The 25,391-nt window shown below is 41.4% G+C and overlaps 1 non-coding gene across 1 annotated transcript; it reads left to right on the plus strand.

Annotated features, from left to right (window-relative positions):
• The first annotated feature begins 12,000 nt into the window (after positions 1–12,000).
• LOC120253601 lies at positions 12,001–12,107 on the plus strand. Its single transcript, XR_005534336.1, has one exon. It is a non-coding gene; the product is annotated as a small nucleolar RNA R71 (small nucleolar RNA).
• Positions 12,108–25,391: the final 13,284 nt, after the last annotated feature.

The following is a 25,391-nucleotide window of genomic DNA, read 5'->3' on the forward strand; positions in this document are numbered from 1 at the left end:
AAGGCTTTCTCTAAGTCAATCATTCGGGCTTCCAAACCAGACACTCCATTTTCCATGTTTGGGGCTTGTTATTGTTGGAAACCCGGTGGTGCCAAGGCCTTTTGTTATCCTTGGTTGCTCCACGAAAAGTTGGGATGATTATTCCGACACTGATTGTAGGTGTTCATATATGGATTACCTTGGTTCCTTATTGCATTACCCACAAAGTCGACTTTCTCCACCAAAGATACATCACTAAAAGAGATCAGGCAATCGGAGAGATCATGTCCTCTGCCACAACCGGTGCAAGTAGTCACGCCTGCCACTCTATTCGAAGTTGGAAGGTCTAACTTCTTACTCAATAATTCCACTTGGACTGCCAAAGAAGTGACTGCATCTATTTCATGGAGACCGGTAACCTTTTTCCTTTACCGCGCATTCCACTAATAACTTTTCATTGCCATGTCTTCTACTAACTGTCGGGCTTCTTCCGGGGTTTTACTCCACATTGTACCTCCCGCAGTGGCATCTAGTAATTACCTTGTACTCGGATTCAAACCATTTTAGAAAGTTTTAATGATCATCCATTATGGAAATCCGTGTTATTGGAACCACCGCAAAAGGTCCTCGAAACGCTCCCATGTCTCAAACAATGATTCCAATTCCATCTGCATGAATGACGATATCTCATTGCAAAGCATGGCCGACTTCCCCGGAGGGAAGTATCTAATAAGAAAAGCTTCGCCCATCTCATTCCAAGTAGTGATGGATGTTTTTGGCAAGGAATGAAGCCACTGCTTGGCTCTTCCCTTGAGAGAAAATGGAAAGCCCTCAATCTAATAGCATCATTCGATACACCGTTGATCTTCAGCATATCACAAACTTCGAAGAAGTTCTCTATGTGGTTGTTTGGATCCTCATTGGCCAAACCATTGAACTGCGCTGACTGCTGAATCATCTGGATAAATGGTGGTTTCAGCTCAAAGTTCAGAGCTGTAATCGGGGTCACATAATGCTAGATTGTGTCCCTAGTACTAACAATCTAGCGTAATCAGATAATGTTCTCTGGTGTTCGTTTTGCTCATCCGTGTTGTCAGATCCTTCAACTTCCACTTCATCTTGATTTGGCTATTCTTGCACAGGTTCTTTCCTTTTTCTTCATAGTGTACGTTCAAGTTTGGGATCTCCTTCAATTAATATCAAAGGGTTTCCTTCGATAATAACCTAGAGATGTAGTAAAAGAAAAAGAACAAATCAGAACTATGATAGAAAAAGAAGATATGAAATAGAATGAATGAATGAATAGCTAATAAAACAAAGTGCAAAGTATATCTAAATGCCTACTCCCTGGTAATGGCGCCAAAAACATGACAACGCCCATTGCGTATGTCCCGCTAGTGCACGAGTTTGTTGAGTAATAAAATCCCGGGTGAGTGGGTATCATATCCATAGGGAGTAGGGATTAAAATTACTTAAATTGTTTCTTAACCAAGGGATGATGAATAATGATTTTGTTGACAAGATGTAATGTAAACAAGAATAAAAGAACCAAGAAAGAAAAGCACAAGTAAGTGAGAGACAAGGCAATCGATATAAATGGGGTACTCGGATATTGTTCCGCCTAGTATAATAGTTTCAAGTGCAAAGATGACTATTATTCCTCCTAACTAATGCATTAATGAGTCGTGGAAATCCTTTAACACACGGTCCCAAATCTAAGGTCAATCATTACTAACTCTATACCATGTCCTGGAGCAGAAATCGAACAATCTCAACACCTCGCATTCGCAAAGAATCGCATGGAGTTCTAGGGATTCCAAGTAATAAACCCTCTTCCTAGATATAGATCTAACCCCTTGTTCCGGGTTAGAGGTCCCTAGTCACAATTAAGCCCTATGTGCTAAAATCACTTCAAAGCTTCACTCTGTTGCCTCTGCAACTAAGCCCCAGCGGAAGGTCATCCCTTAGCCTATTCATTCTACTATGACTGCCAAGAACTCAAAGAAATGGAGGTAGGATAAATCACATTGGATGGGAAAGGGGACGCTCCGCTACCTCTCGACTCACCCTCTAGACCCTTTCCAATCTAGCTTTGTCTAACCCTCGTGGTGTGTCACTCACTCACAAGGGTTACCAATATGAACTCCCAACCCTAGTGTCACTCTAAGGGAGGATTCAATCAATCAAGCATTCAAGATTGGAACTCAAATAAAACATCAATTAATGCAAGCATAATAGAAGGTTTAATGAAACAAATACATCTTAGGATTCACAAATCCAATTACCCACTAGGGGGTTTAGCTCTCCATGGATCTAGTTACAATAAACAATGACATCGAATGTAAAAACAAGCAATCTATAGAAACCCGCCTCGATAGTCATGACGATGGTCTTGTGGAGAAGCCTCATCTCCTCCAAATGTCCCCTTGTCCGGCCTAGGACACACCTTGCCGGATTGGTGCAGACGAAAGCTCTCCCAATAACCTTCTTCCAAGTGGAGTGCGATGTCAAAGTGAAAAAACCTCTCCAAAAACCCTACCAATACCTCTCAAAATGCTAGCCATAGTCCCCTCTCAAGTTTGGGAAAGAAAGGAGAAAAGAATTCTGAAATCGGGGCTGAATCGCGGCTTAAATAGGGCTAGAATCGGGCATCCACACGCCCCTGTGGATTTGCCACACGCCCATGGAATTTCCGCACTGACGTGGATAATTTCCACATACCCATGTGGATTCTCTGGAATTCTCTTTTTCATCCGGCTGTGAGCAGTACCTGCTACATTAATTTGCTACAGTATCCTGCTATAGTACCGGTCCAAAACACTCCCAAATCCATGTTTTTATCGATGTAACTTAAAACGGCCAAATGTTTACGTCATATATCGCTTTGATTTTTTTAAATAACAGGCCTCATTGGTGAAGATCTTGCTATCAATGCACAAGCTGAGTGGTAAGTGTCTAAATGTAGATGTTTTGATGTATATATCGTATTCACTTTGCATGTATTTTGTGAGGTTTGATGCCCGTTTTATGCTTAATCGTCTACTATTTACTTTGTAGGGCATAAGGAAGCCATGGAGAACACGAAGATATCATTTGGACGAAAAGAGAAGAAAACAGGAATTTCATACTACCCCCATACTACCCAGTATGGGGGTCATATGCACTATAGCAGTGGAATGATTTGGAGTGTCTGCCCAAATTTCCATACTACCCAGTATACGGGGCCGTATGGAGGCCGTATGCACCCCGTATGGATCGCGAATCTAGGGTTTTTGAGTGCTATACGACCCCCATACGACCACCATACGACCAGTATGCTTTGGGGGGGGGGTATAAATACCAACTTTTAGGGCAGAACAAGGACTTTTTGGCTGGACCTTTTCTTGGCCGATTTTGGGAAGATCACTTGGGTAGATTTTGGGCGACCTTGGGAAGGAGAAGAAGGGCAAGGAAGCTAGAAGATCATTCAAGCCCAAGGTCCAACACTCTCAAGGCAAGAAGGCAACATCATTCAAGGGGAGATTTACCACGATTTGAAGGAAGGAGACCCGCGGCTAGAGGAAGCATCATTTGGCACTCCTTTGGCGGGGAAAGCGTCATTCGGCACATTCTTCACCTCCTCCTCCACCATTTCATCTAGGGAGTGTCATTTATGCTTTTGTTTCATGTTTTGCTTGTTTGTATTGCTTGTTGTGGGATGATGACACACTAAACCCCCAAGGCCACCGGGTGTTGGTGAACCTTGAGGGAGTTTTTATCATGTATGTTGGATGATAACTTGTTAATTCCATGCTTGGGTAATTTTGAGATTTAATTCATTGTTTTCATGCTAAGTGTTATACGAAGGAGAAATCCGTAGCTCTTTTATGAATGGTGCATGTAGATGTAACTTGCTCGCATGTATTAGGTCTTGAATGGATTAAAAGTGGATGCTTGTATCATCACGCCGAGAAATCGGGTGTTTGGTAGCCCTCCATGTAGGTTTAATCCGAAGAAGAGTAGGTTTAATCCTAAGTGAAATTTCCTCGTACTCAATGCAATCGTAGGAATGTGGATTTTGAAGAAATTCCTATCTATGTTAGTATGGGATTAGGGTTCAATCGCTGAGAAATTGGGGTTGTTCTAATCTTGGAATCTTATGGTCCATTTTACCCTTGCACCTTTAGATCATCATCCATGTTGCATGATAACCCCTCAAGGGTATCCTCATCCATAGGCCTTTGCATCTCCTTGATTTTCTTGCTTGCTTATTGCTTGCTTAGCTTTAATTACATCTAGTAGAGTAAAAATCCATCACTTGAGATCTTAGGCTAGATAATAGCTCGAGAAGGAGTAATAGGAGATCCTTAGCCATGTGGAATACGATCCTCGTGTCTTCACACAAGGTATTACTTGGCGATCCCGTACACTTGTGGGGAAGCAATCAAGATTTTGTCGCCGTTCCCGGGGATCTTAAGGAATTCTAGGAAACTTTTAGATTATTACTCTAGCCATTTATCTTTTCTGTTGTAAATATTTTTCTTTCTATGTTTCTTTTACCCCTTTTGTCCATATTTATTTATTTTCCTTCTTAATTGTTTGCTTTGTTAGCTTATCGATTTTAGTTTTACATGTTGACATAGGGCCATGGATTTTCAAGAACGATTGTTGGCCGCCAAAATTTTTGCACTTCAAGAAAAGATAAAAAAAATTCTTGCCATACAAGAAAGCCAAGGTTACAATCCACATTAGGAAGGGCACAAAAGTTCTTCAACACATCATCATACTCAACAATGGGATTACCCTCACCAAGGATTTCTACAGGAACCCTCCTTTCAAAAACCATGGCATTACCAACCTCCAGTCGACCGTAGTAAGCAACTTAATCGTTGGGGATTCAATACACAAGATGTTTTTGCAAGTTTCATGATGTATGCGGATGCCGAACTTGAAACTATGAATGCCAAAAATTTCAATGCCCAACAATCTCTTCAAATTGTGGAAAACAAGATGGGAGAGTATTCCAAAGAATCGGTCAAATTGCCACCATCTATCGAAGCCCTATCTGAAAATACCACAAGAAATGTAGAGAAAATCAATGAGATTGTGGTGGAAGCTCATATTGAGGTGTTGGAGATGGAAGAAGCAAATGATGTAGCATCAATACCTTTTGAGCAAATGGTAGAGGTTTCATCTCAATGTGAAATTGAAGAAGGAAAGGGGGAGGATGGCATCATGGCCATGAAAACATGTGAGGAAGTAGAAGAAACTCAATCGACCACATGTGAAGATGCTACTTTCCTTAACATAGATTTTTCCATCCATCCATCAATTTTAGTCAAGTGCAAAAACAAAATTCCGGGAATTGTATTTGAAGATATGGGGAGGAAACCAATGTCATCCTTGGACCCACCAATGTCATCCTTGAGCAAATGTTATGGGCACTTGAAGTTCATCAAACCATGGTTGAGAAAAAAAATTGTGGATAGGATGTTAAAGCCACCAATTGTTCCACCTATGCATAGCTTAACAAGTTCTCAACCAAACTTGTTCCCTTGGAAGCCCAAGCAACTCTTTCGGATGATCCAAGGCAACTTTCCAAGAGTTGAGGAAGAAAATGTGGGTAGGAGGTTGAGGCCGTCCAATCACCGACCGATGCCGAGCTTAAACAACTCTCGACCAAAGCTTTTTCCGTGGAGGCCCAAGCAACTTTATGGTGGGGTACTCAAAGGAATTCTTGTCGGGACCTAAGAAGAAGTGGGGAGGAGGTTCAAACCATCTAAGGATCCGCCCAAGTTTAAATCGCACAATTCCCGGCCCAAGCTCTTTCCGTGGAGGCCAAAAGGAAACTCATGCTTGGCCTTCAATTTAACACCTTCCGAGAAGGTATGTTTCATATTTCTTGGTGGTTCTTATGCAATTTCTAGTCGGGATGAACACACCATTTTCAAGCCTCCTTAGGTAAGAAAAAGGTACGTCAGGCTCGTGACGTTAAACAAGCACTTCTTGGGAGGCAACTCAAGCATTCAGGGGTGTTTTCTTACATTTTTCATATTTTAGGTATTATTTTATTTCAAATTTTTGTATTTCTAGACTTGTTTGTTTTTGAATAAGTTCATGCTCACACACTTGGCACATTGTTCTCATCATTTTAATTGTGGTGTATTTGTGCAACTTCTTGAGAAACTCATGTTTAGGTGGTATTTCATGTGCTAGATCGTCGTTTTATTCATTTCATTCATTTTTGGAGAAGTCTTCGAACTTGCCATACAATTTTTACTTTATTTAAAGCAGGTTTTTGAAGTTTCGGCGAGCTTTAAAGTCCTACGGCCATACTGGGACGTTTGGTGGTCGTTTGAGATGAACACAGAGAAATTCAAAGGCTCTGTGCCATCTCAGACGGGTCCCCAGACGGCCCCCATACGGGGCCGTCTAAGATGGCTTCGGAGGCTCGGCCGAGAGAGTCTCTCTCAGCCCATACGGCCCCCATACGGGGTAGTATGGGGCTGGCTGGTCTTTTTTCAAAACCATCTTTTCTCTCTCTTTCTTCCATTCTCTTCTTTTCTCTCTTTTTCCACCGATTTTTCTCTTCTTTCTCACTCATTTCTTGGCTAAATCTCCTCATTTTTTCTCCTAAATCTTCTCCTCATCCATTTGAGATGTCGATCTAGTGGTTTTCTCCGAGTTTAAAGCTTGTTTTCTCAAGATTTCGTCGGTATGCTTTTCCTATGACCTAGTTTTATCTTTCTCATTTCTTGGGCATTCTTAGAGATTTTGTGGGATTTCTTTAGCATTTTGCTTTGTTTGAATTATGTGAATGTCATGGATGAATTTTCCTTCAAATTTATGTAAAACATTTTCGATGCTTTGAATATAGGGGAGACTCTTGCCACATGAATAGTGACCATACGGCCCCCATACGGCCATATGACCTTAAAAATTTGATTTTTCATGTGTTTCCTCTATCTCTAGCATTTTCTTTTGATTTATCTTGTATCCCTATGAGCTTGAACAAAGTTTATCTTCATTGTAGGGATGCCTAACACAAAACGGCTTGCCTCCAAGCGCCCAAGGACCACCGGGCCCTCCTCTACACCCGATGAGCCTGTCTTCAAGTTATCCCATCATCGAGAGAGATATCATCGACTGAAAACAAACCATTTGGAACATTGTGCTACCTTGAGTGGGGACTTGTGGAAAACCTTGGGATTGCAAGTCAAGTAAGGGAATGGCTATCAAAAAATTGTTGGGACAAGCTTTTTGCCATAAATGAGCCAACGTTTCGTCAATTAACCTTGGAGGTTTTGAGTACATTTGAGGCACAACAAGATGGAGATTCTGTGTGGAATAGGAAAATTATCACCATCCATTTTCAAGCTTTTGGAAGGAAGAGTACTATGCACCACTTGGATTTTGCCAAGTACTTGGGGATCTATGATGATGAGTTCATTAACTCCATGCCTTGTAGACGTCTTAAGCTTGATTTCCCAAGTGGAGTGGGTAGAAGCAACTATTGGGCGACTTTGGCTGGTGATGATCAAACACGAAAGGCCTCGCGCATGATTGACCCGGCACACAGATTCATTCATGCTTTGATTGCTAGATCTATTTGGGGTCAGTGCCGATAGCAAGGGGGTTGTCACTCAAGCCGATATTTATACAATGTATGGCATCTTCGAGTGACACCCTACTCATCTTGGCCACCTTATCGCCGATGCATTTCTTCACCAGGGCTCATATACACAATTGGGAGCTATATTCATTGGGCCCTATGTGACTAGATTGATCCGTGGCATGGGTTTACTTGAGCAGACGCGAGGCATGACCATTGTAGGAGGAACAGTACCCCTTGGACCAACCCACATACGGGTGATAGGCTTGGTGGTCGCACGTGGCAGACCCACATGCCACTAGGCCACTGGTGAGTCTAGTCAGCGACATACTGAGCACACAGAGTTAGACCCTGAGGGTGCACCTGCTCCTACCCCCGGCGCTACATCTTTACCTGACTTCAACATGAGACTGAGGGGATTGAGGGAGAGGTTCAGGCTGTGCGTCAGGAGCAACGTAAGATACGTGGCCAGCTTCACCTGATCTTTGAGGGACAGTGCCGGCTCGAGGCAGATCTTCACCTTTTCCTCACCTCCTACTGTGGTTCATCTTCGCACACTGTGGCCACTTCTTCTACCGCCATGCCACCACCACCAGCACTAGATTGTGATGAGTAGCAGCTTGTTGGAGCTTGAACACCTATTGTTTACTTTTGCTTGCTTTGCTTTGTATTATTGTATTTTGTTGAGTTGGCATGGTTCTACCCTACCGACTTGTGTTGTCGAACTTTAGTTTATTTTCATCTTTTTGTTTTGTTGACTACTCTCTAATTTCTCCCTTGTGCTTGTATTCTTTTTAAATCTTTGTGGAATGATGATGTCCCCTTTTTGCCTCGCAGGGCATTAAGGGAATTTGATTAGCTTTCCTGGTTTTAATGGAGATCGGACGAGACATGTCTTGCGCACCACACATTTTCTCACGTCCTACCTCACGACGAGCACAAGTTGAACCGGGAAGTTCATTTTCACCCTCCTTTATGATGGCTTTGTTCATTCTTGTAAGATTCTTTTAGCTTGGACTAATGATTGATGTGGGTTACTTGTTTCTATGCTTTATTGAATCCTGTTTTACCCCTAGTATTGTCATGTGCACTGAATTTTTTGTCGATGCCCTGGGAATAGCCAATGTGACTACTCTCTAACTCTCTTGTATGCGTAACACACTACTTTGAGTACTTGGCCTTAGAACACTAAGTTCTATCCTTCAATGGACTCTTAAGAACTTCTAAGTCTTGTTGAGCTAATCCTAGTTTTGTGTCATGTAGAGTACTCTGAAGATGTGATCTAGGGTGAATGTAAAAAAAAAAGGAAATGAATGAAAAAGAAAAGAAAAAAAAATGAAAAAAAAATGAGTCTATGTCAGTATTCCTCTGCTATTGAAGCATGAATGCGTCTATGTGGATCAGTAATCGAGTAGTTGGGTGGCTCTTGTGCCTAACCAAAGCATGTGCACCCTCCGAAAGATTTCAAAATGATTTTTCTTGCAGCTACGTTAGTCGGACTCGAAAAAGAAATGAATGATGAAATGAAAAATAAAACCTAGTGATCTTTTTTGAGTACCTACAAAGGTTTTTGAGTAGAAAGTGGACTTAGTTTGAAGGTATTGAATTAGAAGGATCTTATTTGGCCATTGAAGTAGCACTTAGTAGTTTAAGACATAGTATTCTTTGTAAGTGGAGTGCTTAGCATCTAGAGTCTGATCGATTGAAGTCCTTAGGCTAGACCCGGATCAAGGCATATGAGATATAAGATTCACTTACATGGCACGTACATATAAGGGGTGAGACAAGATATTTTTATTATGCTTATTGACTATGACTCAACATCTATGTATCATTCTCCATTGCTTTTGGAGTCTTATATTTACTTGATGCCAGAGGTAATGCATTTAGCCACTTCTCAGTCTCTTTGTCTTTCAAGAGTTGATTGATTGGAGACAAGCAACGCATAAGTATGGGGATATTTGATAAATGTATAAATGTAGATGTTTTCATGTATATATCATATTCACTTTGCATGTATTGTGTGAGGTTTGATGCCCGTTTTATGCTTAATCGTCTACTATTTTCTTTGTAGGGCATAAGGAAGCCATGGAAAATAAGAAGATATCATTTGGGCGAAAAGAGAAGAAAACAAGAATTTCATACTACCCCCATAATACCCAGTATGGGGGCCGTATGCACTGTAGCAGCGGAATGATTTAGAGTGTCTGCCCAGATTTCCATACTACCTAGTATATGGGGCCGTATGGAGGCCGTATGCACCCCGTATGGATCGTGAATCTAGGGTTTTTGAGTGCTATACGACCCTCATATGACCACCATACGACCAGTATGCTTGGGGGGGGGTATAAATACCAACTTTTAGGGCAGAACAAGGAATTTTTGGCTGGACCTTTTCTTGGGCGATTTTGGGGAGATCACTTGGGAGATTTTGGGCGACCTTGGGAAGGAGAAGAAGGGCAAGGAAGCTAGAAGATCATTCAAGCCCAAGGTCCAAGACTCTCAAGGCAAGAAGATAACATCATTCAAGGGGAGATTTACCATGATTTGAAGGAAGGAGACCCGTGGCTAGAGGAAGCGTCATTTGGCACTCCTTTGGCAGGGAAAGCGTCATTCGGCACATTCTTCACCTCCTCCTCCACCATTTCATCTAGGGAGTGTCATTTATGCTTTTGTTTCATGTTTTGCTTGTTTGTATTGCTTGTTGTGGGATGATGGATCCCCGATTCTAGCCCTATTTAAAGCCGATTCAGCCCAGATTTCAACATTCTTTTCTTGATCTTTTCCCCAACTTGAGAGAGGGCTTCGGCTAGGGTTTTGAGAGGTATTGGCTACTGTTTTGGAGAGGTTCTACGGCTCCGACATCGTACGTCATTTGGAAGAAGGTTATGGGGAGAGCTTTCATCGGCACTGATCCAGTGAGGTATATCCTAGGCCGGATGAAGGACCCTTTATGACAAGTAGAGGACTCTCCACAAGACCACTGACATGACTATCGAGGGGGTTTTCTATGGATTCATTGCTTTTACATTCTATTTCTTTTATTGTAATTAGCTCCATGGAGAGCTAAACCCCTAGTGGGTACTTGGGTATTTGTGAACTCTAGGATGTATTCGTTTCATTGAATCTCTTTATTATGCTTTCAATTAATTGATGTTTATTGTGAGTTCCAACAATGAATGCTTGATTGTTTGAATACTCCCCTAGAGTGACACTAGGGTTGAGAGTTCTTGTTGGTAACCTTGTGAGTGAGTGACAGACCACGAGTGTTAGACAAAGCTAGGTTGAGAGGGTTGAGAGGGTGAGTCGAGAGGTATAGGAGCGTCCCCTTTCCCCTCTGATGTGTTAAATTCTACCTCCGTTCCTCGAGTTCTTTGCGGCTATAATAGTGTGAATGGTCTAAGGGATGACCTTCCGCTGGGGCTTAGTTGCGGGTGCAATGGAGTGTAGCGTAGAAGTGATTTTAGTATCTAGTGCTTAATTGTAGTTAGGGACCATCCACCTGGACCAAAGGGTTAGGTCTATAATTAGGAAGTGATATATCACTTGGAATCCCTAGAGCTCATTGCAATTCTATGCGAGTGCGAGGTTGAGAGGTTATCCAATCTCTCCTCCGAGACATGTATAGAGTTAGGCATGGTTGACCTTAGATTTGGGACTATGTAATTAAGGATTTCCATGATTCACTGTTGCATTAATTAGGAAGCATAATAGAGGGTTCTTGCACTTGAAACGATTGTCCTAGGCGGAGCAATATCCAGGTAGCCCATTTTTATCGATTGCCTTACCTTCTTCTTTACTTGTGCTCTCTTACTTGTTGTTTTTACTCTTGGGAATTGAATCATTGTCACATATATCACTATTTATCTTTCACATATCTAAGAAGCGAATTAAGTGTTTTTATTCCCTACTCCCTATGGATACGATACCCGCTCATCCGGGATTATTACTTCGACAAACCCGTGCACTTGCGGGATATACGCAAGGGATCTTGTCATTCCACAAACCCGAATTATAGGTATTGCTATAAGGATTGCCTTGGTTTCTCATTGCATTACCCACATAGTTAACTTGCTTGACTAAGGGTGTTCTACCAACGGCTATCGGGCAATCGGATGGGTATGTCTCCTCCACATCCATCACAACTCATTACGGCTGCCAATCTAGAAGAAGTTATAATGTGTAACTTCTTACTAAATGCCTCTAGTTGGGCCACCAATGATGTAACCACATCGATCTCATGGATGCCAAAAACTTTCTTCTTCTTCCTATCATTAGATTGGTAGCTGTTCAACCCCATTTCTTCAATTAATTATCAGGCTTCTTCAGGGGTCTTTCTACCTAAAGTACCTCCTACTGCTGCATCAAGTAGCTATCTTTTACTTGGGTTCAAACCATTGTATAAAGTCTGAATAATCATCAACTCTGGAAAACCATGTTGAGGAAAATTTCACAGGAGTTCCTTGAACCTTTCCCATGTATTGAATAAAGACTCCAATTCCATTTTCACAAAGGACGAGATCTTATTCCTAAGCTTTGTAGATTTTCTTGGAGGGATATAACAGGCAAGAAAAGCTTCTACCATCTCCTCCCATGTAGTAATCGATGCTCTAGGTAATGAGTGTAGCCACTACTTCGCTCTCCCCTTTAAGGAAATGGGAAGACTCTCAACTTGATGGAATCATCTGTAACACCATTGATCTTGAGCATACCAGCTTTAGCTCAAAATTCTGAGCTAGGATTGGGGGCTGCACAATGCTAGATTGTGTCCCCAATACTGATAGTCTTGCATAATCAGAAAGTGTTCTCTATTGTTTATTCTGTTACGCCATGTTGACAGATCCTTTAACTTCCACTTCAGATAGATTCGATGGTTCTTGCACAGGTTCTTTACCCCTTCTTTCTGATTGTACATTCAAGTTCAAGATCACCTTCAATCAATATCGAAGGATTCCCTCAGGCCATAAGCTCGACCTGTACCAAAATAACAAAACCAAATCAGAACGATTGTAGAATAAGAAGATATGAAATAGAATGAATAAATGAATAGCTAAGATAAAAAAGTGCAAAGTATCTCTAAATGCCTACTCCCTAGCAACGGAGCCAAATACTTGACAACGCCCCTTGCATGTGACCCGCAAGTGCACGGGTTTGTCGAAGTAACAAATCCCAAGTGAGTGGGCTATCGTATCCACAAAGAGCAACGAATAAAAATACCTAAATTACTACTTAACCAAGTGAAGATGGATAATGATTGTGTTGATAAGATGTGATGTAAATAGAAATAAAAGAAACAAGAATGTTAGGCACAGGTAAGTGAGAGGTAAGGCAATCGATAGAAGTGGGGTACTGGGACAATACACCCATTAGGACTTATGCTTCAAGTGCAATACCTACCATTATACTTCCTAATTAATGCTTAATGAGTCATGGAAAATCATAATGCACATAGTCCCAAACCTAAAGTCAACGGTGACTAACACTATACTATGTCCCGGTAGAGAAATCGGTCAGTCTCAACACCTCACACTGGACAAGGTTGCATGGAGTTATAAGGATTCCAAGTGATAAACCATATTCCTATGTGTAGATCTAACCTTTTGGTCTAGGCGAAACACCTCTAGATATAGTTAATCCCCAAATACTAAAGTCACTTCAACACTTCACTCTGTTGCTCGTGCAACTAAGCCCCAGCGGAGTTCATCTATTAACACTTCACTCTATTGTAACTGCAAAGAGCTCTAGGAAATGGAGGTAGGATAAATCACACCGGAGGGGAAAGGGGACGCTCCGCTACCTCTCGACTCACCCTCTTAACCCTATCCAATCTAGCTTTGTCTAACCCTCATGGCGTGTCACCCATCCACAAAGATTACCAATATTGACTCTCAACATTAGTGTCAGTCTAGCGGGAGAAATAATTCAACCAGCATTGAAGATTAGAACTCAATTAAAAACATCAATTAAGGAAAGCATAATGGAAGGTCAAAGAAACAATGACATCCTAGGGTTTACCTAATCCAAGTACCCACTAGGGTGTTTAGCTCTCCATGGAGCACAATACAATCAACAATGAAATCAAAAGTAAAGATAAGCAATCCATAGGAAAACCCCTCGATATTCATGTCGATGGTCTTGTGGAGTAGACTCATCTTCTCCAAAGGTGACCTTGTCCGGCCTAGGGCACACCTCGCACGATCGGTGCCGATAAAAGCTTCCCCAATAACCTTCTTCCAAGCAAAGTGCGGTGTTGAATCTGGAGAACCACTCCAAAGACCTGCCAAAACCCTCTAAAAACCGTAGCTGACATCCTCTTAAAAGATGGAGAAAAGTTGGAGAGAAGGGGGAAAGAAGATCCCCAAAATCTGGCTGAATAGGGATGTAATCGGGCATCCACATGCCCCTGTGCAATTTCCATAGGGACGTGAGGAATTTCCACTTGCTCGTGTGGATTCTCTGGAATCCGATTTTCGACCGGTGTGAATAGTAACTGCTACAGTGATTTCCTATAGTACCTGCTACAGTACTCTACCGAAACACTCCCAATTCCATGCTTTTCATCGAGCCAACATAAACGGGTACACGTTTATGCCATAGATCGCAACTCTTCTCCAATCAAAAGCCTCATTTGTAAAGATCTTGCTATAAATGTACAAGTCGGGATACGCAAATGTAACTGCTTTTGTGCCCCTCCAACTCATTGTAATGGCTTGAATACATGGAGGTTGGCACACATTCACATATCTTAGAGCCCCACTTGTGTCTTCCCGTTTGTTCCTTCCAAGATTCCCCCAAATAGTGCATTTACTATCTACTTTTGTTTTCTTCTCTCAAAACATAGCTTCACAGCCCTACATGCGTAAAATAACACAAATACACATGTATTAGCGCTAAAACCTGATAAAAGTAATGCTCATCATAATAAAAGAATACTTCATATTAGTAATACACAAGCACTTATCAGGAGATTCATCAAGGAGTTTTCAAAGATAACTCAACCATTGAGAAAACCACTTGAAAAGAATGCTCCCTTTGATTTTAGGAATGATTGTTTGATTACTTTTAGTCTGTTGAAAGAGAAATTAGTGCAAGTACCGATTTTGATCACACTAGATTTTAATGAACCCTTTGAGCTCATGTGCGATGCAAGTGACTATGCTGTTGAAGCATTTTTGGGTCAGAGGAAAGGTAGACAATTCCAACCAATCTATTATGCTGGCAAGACTCTGACGAGTTCTCAAGAGAACTTTACAACCATCGAGAAAAAGTTTTTAGCAGTGGTGTTTTCTTTTGATAAGTTCAGGCCATACCTCATCTTATCTAGGCTCACTATATTTACTGATCACTCGGTACTCCGTTATCTCATAAAAAAGGCTGATGTGAAACTAAGGTTGATTCATTGGATCCTATTGTTACAAGAGTTTTATATGGAGATAAAATATAAGAGGGATACCAAAAATATGGTTGTAGACCATCTATCTCGATTGGAGGGGTGTGAAGGTCAAGAGAAATCAAGCAAGGAAATTAACGATTTTTTTCCCGAGGAGCAATTGTATGTAGCTCAGAGTTTAGAATAAGAGGGCACTCCATGGTTCACAGATTTTGCAAACTACTTATCCGGGAAAGTACTTAAGCAGGGCCTAACCTTCCAGCAAAAAAAGAAGTTCTTCAGCAATTTGAAGAATTACTTTTGGGATAATCCATACTTGTTCCGCATCTGTGCAGATCCCCGACAGAAGATGTGTATCAAGGGAAGAAGATTGGGACATCCTTGCACATAATCCTTCTAGGCCATTTTGGAGGCATTATGCTTCAAATAGAACTGCTAAAAAAGCCTTGGCTACCAGATTTTATTGGGAAACTTTGTTTCAAGATGTACATCAGTTTGTTCTTCAATGCAACAATTGCTAAAGGGTCGGGAATCTATCATGACAGAATGAAATACCTCAGAATCCGATGCAATTTTGTGAGATGTTTGATGTATGTGGTATTGATTTCATGGGAACATTTCCAAAGACTAATGGTAATCAACACATTCTGGTGGCCTTTGATTATGTCTCTAAATGGGTGGAGGATCAAGCTCTATTTACTAATGATGCTAGAACCATGGTTAAATTTTTGTAGAGGTTGTTCACTCGATTTGGAACTCCACGAATTATCATTAGTGATTGGGGAACTCATTTTTCTAACACTCAACATGAAAAAGTGTTGAAATACTATGGAGTGCATCATCGCCTTGCTACCCTCTATCATCCGTTGACAAGTGGTCAAGTGGAAGTCACAAATAGAGAGCTTAAAAAAATTTTGACAAAGTCAGTAGAACAAGGAAGACAGGATTGGTCAGAGGGTTTAGATGACAAGCTTTCGGCTCACAAGACGGTATATAAAACTCCAATAGGGACCATCCCCTATAACTTGGTGTATGGTAAGTCATGTCATTTCCCCGTGAAGCTTGAGCATAAAGCTTACTAGGCTATCAAGGCCATGAACTTTGACTTGAGAAAATTCGGGAAACAAAGAATGCTTTATCTTAATGAGTTGGATGAATGGAGGATGAAGGTATATGAGAATGCAAGGATTTACAAGGAAAGAATTCGGAAGTGGCATGACAAGCATATCAAATGTCCGAAAAAATTCAAAGTCGGTGATCAAGTTCTATTGTTCAATTCTTGGTGACACACCCCTTGCATGTGACCAGCAAGTACACTGGTTTGTCGAAGTAATAAATCCTAGGTGAGTGTGGTATCATACCCCTGTGGAAATTCCACACGGGTGTGTGGATTCTCTTGAATTCTAATTTTCTGCGAGCTGTAGCATTGCACAAATCGGGACATGCGATTATGACTGACCTTGTGCCACTCCAAACTATTTATTTGCTTGACAATAATGGAGGTTGGCACACACTCTTGTGTCTTAGATCACAACTTGTGTCTTCGCATTTGTTAACTCAAAGTTCCCATCAACAAAGTGTATTCATGATCTACTTTGGCTTCTTTCTTTGATATTTAACATCACAACCCTATATGTACAAAAGAACACAAATAAACATCTATTAGTGCTAAAATTTGATAAAATTAATGCTCATCATAAGGAAAAAATACTTCGTATTCTTAACACACAAGCACTTATCACTCACTTACGTTTATTTCTAGGGAAGCTCAAGACTAGATGGTTTGGACCTTATATGGTAACCGAAGTATTGCCCCATGGTGCTATTGGGATTACTCATTCGGACAAAGATACATTTAAGGTGAATGGACACCGGCTAAAACCATATTTTGGAGGAAAGATTGGTAATGATGACAAGAAAGTATTATTTCTCCATAAGCCCCCGTGAGGAAAGGTCAAGTATGTCAAGCTTAGTGACATAAAACAAGCGCTTCTTGAGAGGCAACCCAAGTCTTTATGTTTTTCTATGTTTTAGTTTAGTACTTGCATGAATAAGAGCTTGAGTATTGGTGCCTTAACCTTATATGTGATATTGCTACGTTTTTCTTGTGGATTATTGGTGTTTTCGTGAGCCTAATTATGATTGGAGAAGTTTCTTGGCCATTTAAGCATGTTTTGCATGATTCTTTGGTTAGATTTTTCAATGTCTAGGTAGGCTCTAAGTATGTATGAGTGTGCAGAATTTTTCTATAGTCTGTAAATTTTTCTAAGTCATCCAGAGAAGATAAACAGTTATGTGTAATTTCTACATGGACGTGTGCCTCCGTTCAGAGCTCATCCCGAGAGGACATAATGGCGTGTGTCTTCCCTTGTGAATGATCTTATGATGGCCACACGCCCGCGGGCAATTTCCACACGGGCATGTGTTTCTCTGCAGAGTTTAGAGCTGTATCCCAAGAAGACACAGGGGCATGCATCTACACCTATGGATGACCCTGTGAATTACACACAGGTATGGGTAATTTCCACACGCTCTTGTGGATCGCTGTTGAGAGTTCTCATCAATCCCGAGAAGACACAGGGGCGTGTGAGTTCCCCTGTGAGTACCCCTGTGAGTATCCACATGGCCGTGTAGAATTTCCACAGGGCGTGTGGAACACTTAGCCAAATTTCTCGGGTAGACAGAGAAGCCACAGGGGTGTGTCGATGCCCCTGTCGGTACGGCACACGAGCGTGGGGAATTTCCACACTCTCGTGTGGATGCATTCAGAGAGAGTTAGACTTATCCTCAGAGCACACAGCGACATGTGGCTGCCCCTGTGAAGCTCCTCTGTGGAGTCACACGGGCGTGGGTAATTTCTACACCTCTATGTGGATGTATAGAACAACAAGAGGCATGGCTTTTCTTTAAAATCTATTCGAGTTTCTTCGTCTTTTCACTCCAAAACACTTAGAGAACACATCCTTTCACTGTCCCAATTTCTCACCGTCGATTTAGAGGGATTTCATTCAAGTTTTTCGGCCATTTTCAAATTTTTCATCTCTGTCTTATTGGTAAACCCTATTTCTCTTTTCTTTTGCCAATCTTGATTTATTTTGTTTAAATTCGGTGAATGCCGCTTCGTTTGCATGTTAAAATAGTTGGTGCATGTATTAGAAAGTGTTTTGATCAAATTTCTTAATGTATTTACGGACTTTTGAATAGCGACCGTGTCGTTTTCACGCCCTGTGGATCCACATGGGCATGTGGAATTTCCACACGACTGTGTGGATTTCTGCAATATTGTTGCTTTGAGTGAATTTGATTAATATCATTTTCATTACTTATAGATAAGGTACATATGAATAAGAAGCAATACAGCATGCGTCCTAGAGAGCATTCCCCTGAGCCAGAGCATATGGAGTTCGACATTCTGGAGCACTAGGTTATGTTTGAGCGACTATTAAAGCTCAAGTTCGATCAAACATGATTCCTGGACTTGAGAATACTCTGGGAGGTTCGGCTGGCAAATGTTATGGCAGATGAGGTTAAGGAGGTCCTCACCATCGGCAGTTGTTGCAAATTGTTGACCATTCATGATCCTACCATTTGGATGTTGACATTAAAGGTGTTAGCATAGTTCAAGTTTGACTGTTCGTACTCCATCTTTGATAGCATCAATGTCATCCAGTTCATAGCTTTCAGACAGTATCACAGTATGAGTGTCACACAGTTTTCAGTCTATTCGGGTGTGTATGATGACGCATTCGTATGTATAGAGGAGTATGAGCAGCTACCGATGGATTATCCCCGTAGCCTGACACCGCATTATGCATAGAGAGCGCTGTGCAGACAGGGTCAGTATGAGTCAGGGGTATCAAAGGCCACCTGTCTCTCCTGGCCGAGCTACCGATACCTTCACACCATTCTGAGCGGATCATTGAATGACCATAGAGACATCACTGGTATACTCAGCCGATATGAGCTATTATATCTATATTCTATGGTACAGAGCACACCGATCCACCTTTGACACATCCTTGCAAAGTACTTACAGCATCAAGGACAGTATGCCAAGATCAGTGTCCTCTTCTCCGGTCCTTAAATCACTAAGAAGTGCTAGAGTAAACATGTTTTTTATACATTTTTTACATGCACTGAGCATCATTTTATATATGGTTTATGTCTCATATCATGTATTGGGTGTTCTTTTATGCATAGAGGTTGTGAATGCATTGAAAATTTGAAATGATGCAAAGATAGGATATTAAGGCATGATGTTGAGAGTTCTTGTGCAATTTAATGACGAAGACACAAGAGGAGTTCATGAATGGGGAGATTTGTGCCAACTTCAAAGGAGATTTAAGTCAATTCACTAGTTGGAAGGGTAGAAAGGCTGTCACATCTGCACGTTTTTTCTCTTTGTGAAAATTGTAAGATCTTTCAAAGACACGTCGATAAAGAAAAAGTCTTATAGCCTACCACATAATCATGTGCCTAATTATGTGGCCTTAAGAGGAGAATGTTTGGATCGCATATGTAAAATTACTGCAGCACAATACTGTAGCAATAATGTAGTAAAGTTACCGTTCATGCGCCCCGCGTGGAAATTCTTGCAACCCACATGGGCGCGTAGAAAATCCATGCGGGCGCTTGAGGACACGTGATAGACCCGAATCTGAGCTAGGGGAAATGTTTATACAATCAAGCATTCAAGGTTGGAACTCACAACAAACATCAATTAATTGAAAGCATAATAAAGAGATTCAATGAAAGAAATACATCCTAGGGTTCACAAATACCCAAGTACCCACTAGGGGTTTAGCTCTCCATGGAGCTAAGTACAATCAAAAGAAATAGAATGTAAAAGCAATGAATCCATAGAGAAACCCCTCGATAGTCATGTCGATGGTCTTGTGGAAAGTCCTCTACTCGTCGTCCAAGGATTCCCTTATCCGGTATAGGATACGCCTCGATGGAAGCTCCAGTACCAACCTTCTTCCAAAGGAATGACGATGTCAGAGCCATAGAACCTCTCCAAAACCCTAGCTAATACCTCTCAAAACCCTCGCTGTAACCCTCTCTCAAGTTGGGGAAAACATGGAGAAAATAATACTGAAATCGGGGCTGAAATCGACTTTAAATAGGACTGGAATCGGGCATCCACCCGGTCCTGTGGATTTTTCACACGCCCATGTAGAATTTCTACATGGGCGTGGGTAATTTCCTCACGCCCGAGTGGATTCTCTGGAATTATGATTTTTCGGCCTAGCGTGAACAGTCTGCTTCAAGATGACTTTTTGCTACAGTGTTCTGCTATAGTGCCTGGCCTAAAATACTTCCCGAGTCCATACTTTCATCAAGGTGACACAAACGGGCACACGTTCACGTCTTGGATCGCTTTGCTTCTCTAATGACGGACAAGTTGGTGGAGATCTTGTTCTATGTGCATAAGTCGGAATGCTTGAGTGTGATTGCCCTTGTGCCCCTCCAAATGGTTGTGCTAACTCAAATAAGAGGAGGTTGGCACGCACTCTAGCATCTCACACCCGACCTATGTCTTCGCGTTTGAACCTTAGCAAGATTTCCTCCAAAATCGGTGCATTATGATCCACATTGGTTTCTTTCCTTCATACTCGGCCTCACAACCCTACCCTGCACGAAAGTAACATAAAAAAACACATATTAGTGTAAAAACCCGAGAAAAGTAATGCTCAACATAAGGAAAGAATGCTTCGCATTCATATCACACAAGCACTTATCACTAGTTTAGTTGTTTCTTATTTTAATTTCCTTAAAAAAAATTATTATATTGCTTTTGTGCATTGGGGGTGGAAAGAGCTACCACCTATGAAGTATGAAGCTACTCTCATAAGTCGGATATTAGTTATGCCCTAATGAGAGAAAGAGTTATCTCATAAGATGAGTAAAATCTATCACCCTAGTAGAAAGAGCCACCACCGCGAAAGTGTGAAAGCCACCTTTGCGGCCACCTAGGAAAAGGCTACATTAAAGGATGTGTGAAGCTACTACCTTCTCTTTTCTTTGTATACATAAGTAAGTCCTTCTAACTTAGAGCTTTGAGGAGTATACTTTGGGTTGATTTGAGTGAGTTTACACACACTTATACAATATCGGGTTGTTGTCCTTTTAGATTCAAGTTTTTAGCTAGAGGATTAATTTTTTGTATTTGGTGTTGAAATTTTTCCTTATTTGTAGAATTGACAAGGTCCCCTTGCGTATATCCCGCAAGTGCACGGATTTGTCGAAGTAATAATCTCGGGTGAGCGGGTATCGAATCCACAGGGAGTAGGGAATTAAAACACTTAATCCGCTTTTTAGCTATGTGAAAGATCAATAGTGATAAGCGTGACAATGATTCAATTCTCAAAAGTAAAATCAACAAGTAAGAGAGCACGAGTAAAGGAGAAGGTAAAGCAATCAATAAAGATGGGGTACTCGGATAATGCTCTGCCTAGGACGATTACTTCAAGTGCAAGAACCCTCTATTATGCTTCCTAATCAATGCAATAGTGAGTCGTGGAAATCCTTCATTACATAGTCCCAAATCTAAGGTCAACTATGCCTAACTCTATACATGTCCCGGAGGAGAGATTAGATAACCTCTCAACCTCGCACTCGCATAGAGTTGCAAAGAGCTCTAGGGATTCCAAGTGATAAATCTCTTCCTAATTATAGACCTAACCCTTCGCTCCAGGCGGAAGGTCCCTAACCACGATTAAGCCCTAGATACTAAGATCACCTCAACGCTTCACTCTGTTGCACGCGCAACTAAGCCCCAGAGGAACTTCATCCCTTAGACCATTCACTCTATTGTGGCCGCAAAGAACTCGAGGAACAGAGGTAGAATCTATCACGTCGTAGGGGAAAGGGGACGCTTCTGTACCTCTCGACTCACCCTGTCAACCCTCTACAACCTAGCTTTGTCTAACGCTCGTGGTGTGTCACTCACTCACAAGGTTACCAATGAGAACTGTCAACCCTAGTGTCACTCTAGGGGGAATGTTCATACAATCAAGCATTCAAGGTTGGAACTCAGAACATCAATTAATTGAAAGCATAATAAAGAGATTCAATGAAATAAATACATCCTAGGGTTCACAAATACCCAAGTACCCACTAGGGGTTTTAATCTCCATGGAGCTAAGTACAATCAAAGAAATAGAATGTAAAAGCAATGAATCCATAGAAAGCCCCCCCCCCCTATGGTCGTGTCGATGGTCTTGTGGAGAGTCCTCTACTCATCGTCCAAGGATTCCGTCAATGGTTGTGTCGATGGTTTTCTATGGATTCATTGCTTTTACATTCTATTTCTTTGATTGTACTTAGCTACATGGAGAGCTAAACCCCTAGTTGGTACTTGGGTATTTGTGAACCCTAGGATGTATTTGTTTCATTGAATCTCTATATTATGTTTTCAATTAATTGATGTTTATTGTGAGTTCCAATCTTGAATGCTTGATTGTATGAACATTTCCCCTAGAGTAACACTAGGGTTGAGAGTTCTCGTTGATAACCTTGTGAGTGAGTGACACACCACAAGCGTTAGACAAAGCTAGGTTGGAGAGGGTTGAGAGGGTGAGTCGAGAGGTACAGGAGAGTCCCCTTTTCCCTCCGACGTGATAGATTCTACCTCCGTTCCTCGATTCTTTGCGGCCATAATAGAGTGAATGGTCTAAGGGATGAACTTCCACTGGGGCTTAGTTGCGCGTGCAACACAGTGAAGCGTTGAGGTGATCTTAGTATCTAGGGCTTAATCATAGTTAGGGATCTTTCACCTGGACCAAAGGGTTAGGTCTATAATTAGGAAGAGATTTATCACTTGGAATCTGATTGATTACCCGCAAGTGTACGGGGTCGCCAAGTAATACCTTGAGCAAAAGCCCAAGGATCATATTCCACGGGGTTAAAGAGTTCCTATTACTCCTCCATCACTCACTTTCTAACCTTACAATTCAAGCATGGTATACTAATCTAATACAAGCAAGATTGTAAATAAAACACAAGTGTAACAACTCCAAGTCAAGCAAGAAAATCATAAGAGCAATGATGATAAGAATAGGCCTAGTGATGAGGATTCCCAAGAGGGGTCATCAAGATATAAGGATGCATGAAAATACATGGCACGGGTGATTTAGACCGACGGACCTCAACAATAGTTCAATTCTCGGCGGCTAAACCCTAATCCCGTACAAATGATGACAAGGATCTCTCCTTAGTCATATTCCTACAATTGCATTAAGTGAATGGAGATCATGCAACAAGGACACACTTAACCTAAGTTTATCCTCATGGTTCGGGAGGGGCTACCTACACCCAATTTCTCGGCATGTTGGTCAACAAATACCCCTATTAGCTTATTAACGATCTAGTACACACGAGTAGGTCATGTCTACATGTACAACTCAAACAAGAACTAAAGATTTCTCCACGTAATAGTTCTAGGCATGAAACACAATGAGCCAAATCATAAATCACACCAATGCATATCAAAAATACAAGATGAACCCCCAAAGGTTCACCTACATCCGGCGGCCTTGGGGGTCTAGTGTGCCATCATACAAATAAGTATCTCAAACATAACAAAGCATGAAGTAAATGCATAAATGACACTCCCTAGTCAGAATGATGAAGAGGAGAGAGAATGCCGGCCGAATGATGCTTCTTCTAGCCCTAGAGATGCGTAATGCTTCTCCTCCTTTGATGATGAGGCTTCCCCTTTAAGTTCAAGCTCTTGATCTTCCCAAGCTTCCAGCCAAACTCTCCCAAAGAATGGTGTCTTCGTTGCTCCCCTTCCTCCAAGTGATGGCTGCCAAAAAAACCTTCCAAAGTCTGCCCAAGAGTCTCCAAGAAGTCCAGCCAAAAAGTCCCCAATCTTTCTCCAAAAATCCCTCTATATACCACTCATCATACCCGCTTGATGGCCTCTATCCCGAGTACTATACCACTCCTTATGGCCCCCATCCTGAGTGCTATACCAAGTGCTATACCACTCCCTATGGCCTCCATCCTGAGTGCTATACCACTCGCTATGGCCTCCATCCTGAGTGCCATACCACTCACTATGGACCTTAACATTGACACTATTTGGGGTAGGCAAACTCCATCAAGTAAATATCTTCTATTATAGCTACAGTGATCATCCCGGGCTCTATAGCTAGCAACATTGAGGCCGTATGCCATGATCCAAATCCTGACTTGAAACTCTCCAGGTGCTACAGTGACATCTACAATAATCTGCTACAATACTCCCATGTATAGTGAATAACACATGATTAAGCACAAAACGATCCTCGTGACATATCCCTACAAATACATACACCCGAATCATATCCCTATAGCTACAGTACTCTCCTACAGTACCGCGCCCTGTTTTCTTCTCTTTTTCACCCGAATCATATTCTCGTGTCATCCATGGTGTTCCCATGCCCTGCAAAGAAAATAACACACGATTAAGCACAAAACGGGCATCAATTCTAATGAAAATACATTCTAGAGGTAACAAATACATACACTCAAATACATACATTTTGACACTTATCAAATATCCCCACACCTAAGCATTTTCTTGTCCCCAAGCAAACACATCATGAAAAACAAATATAATGATAAGTGGCTAAGTGTATCACCTCCGGCTCAAATAAATACATGACTCCACAAGCATGGAAAATGATAACTAGATGATGAGTTACACGTAGTAAGCACAACATAAAGATCCTGTCTCACCTCGTATATGTCTGTGCCGTGTGTGTGAACCTTGTATTTAATCTACCCTGACTTGGTCTAGCTGACTGACTCCAATGAGTACAACTTTAGATGCTAATCACTCCACTTGCAAAGAGTACTAAGTCCTAAAATGCTAAGCGCTACTTCAATGAATAAGTAAGATCCTTCCAAGTCTTGAACTCGAACTAATTCCCTATTCTTCTCAAAACCTCTAGTAGGTAGCCAAAAAGACCACTAGGGTTTTTTTATTTTTCATTCCATTTTATTTTTCTTTCTTTTTCGAGTCCGACTAACATAGACTGCACTAAAAAAATCTTTCTACTGAGGGTGCACATGTCGGTTAGGCACAAGAGCCACCCTAACTACTCGATTCATAGTCTACATAGACGAATTCATGCTTCATTAGCAGAGGAATACTTGACATAGACTCATTTTTTTCTTTTTTTACTCTTTTTCACTTTTTTTCATTTCTCTTTCATTTTCATTTTTTCAATTTTTTTCACAATCACCCCTAGATCACGCCTTCAGACTACACTACAAGCCACAAAAACTAGGGCTAGCTCAACAAGACTCGGGAAGTTCTTAAGAGTTCATTGAAAGAAATAACTTAGAATTCTAAGGCCAAGTACTCAAAGTTGTGTGTTAAGCAATCAAGAGAGATAGAGTAGTCATGTTGGTTATTCCCAGGGCATCAACACAAGATCC

Source organism: Dioscorea cayenensis, unplaced genomic scaffold, assembly GCF_009730915.1.
Source record: "Dioscorea cayenensis subsp. rotundata cultivar TDr96_F1 unplaced genomic scaffold, TDr96_F1_v2_PseudoChromosome.rev07_lg8_w22 25.fasta BLBR01000126.1, whole genome shotgun sequence".
NCBI classification, from domain to species: Eukaryota; Viridiplantae; Streptophyta; class Magnoliopsida; order Dioscoreales; family Dioscoreaceae; genus Dioscorea; species Dioscorea cayenensis.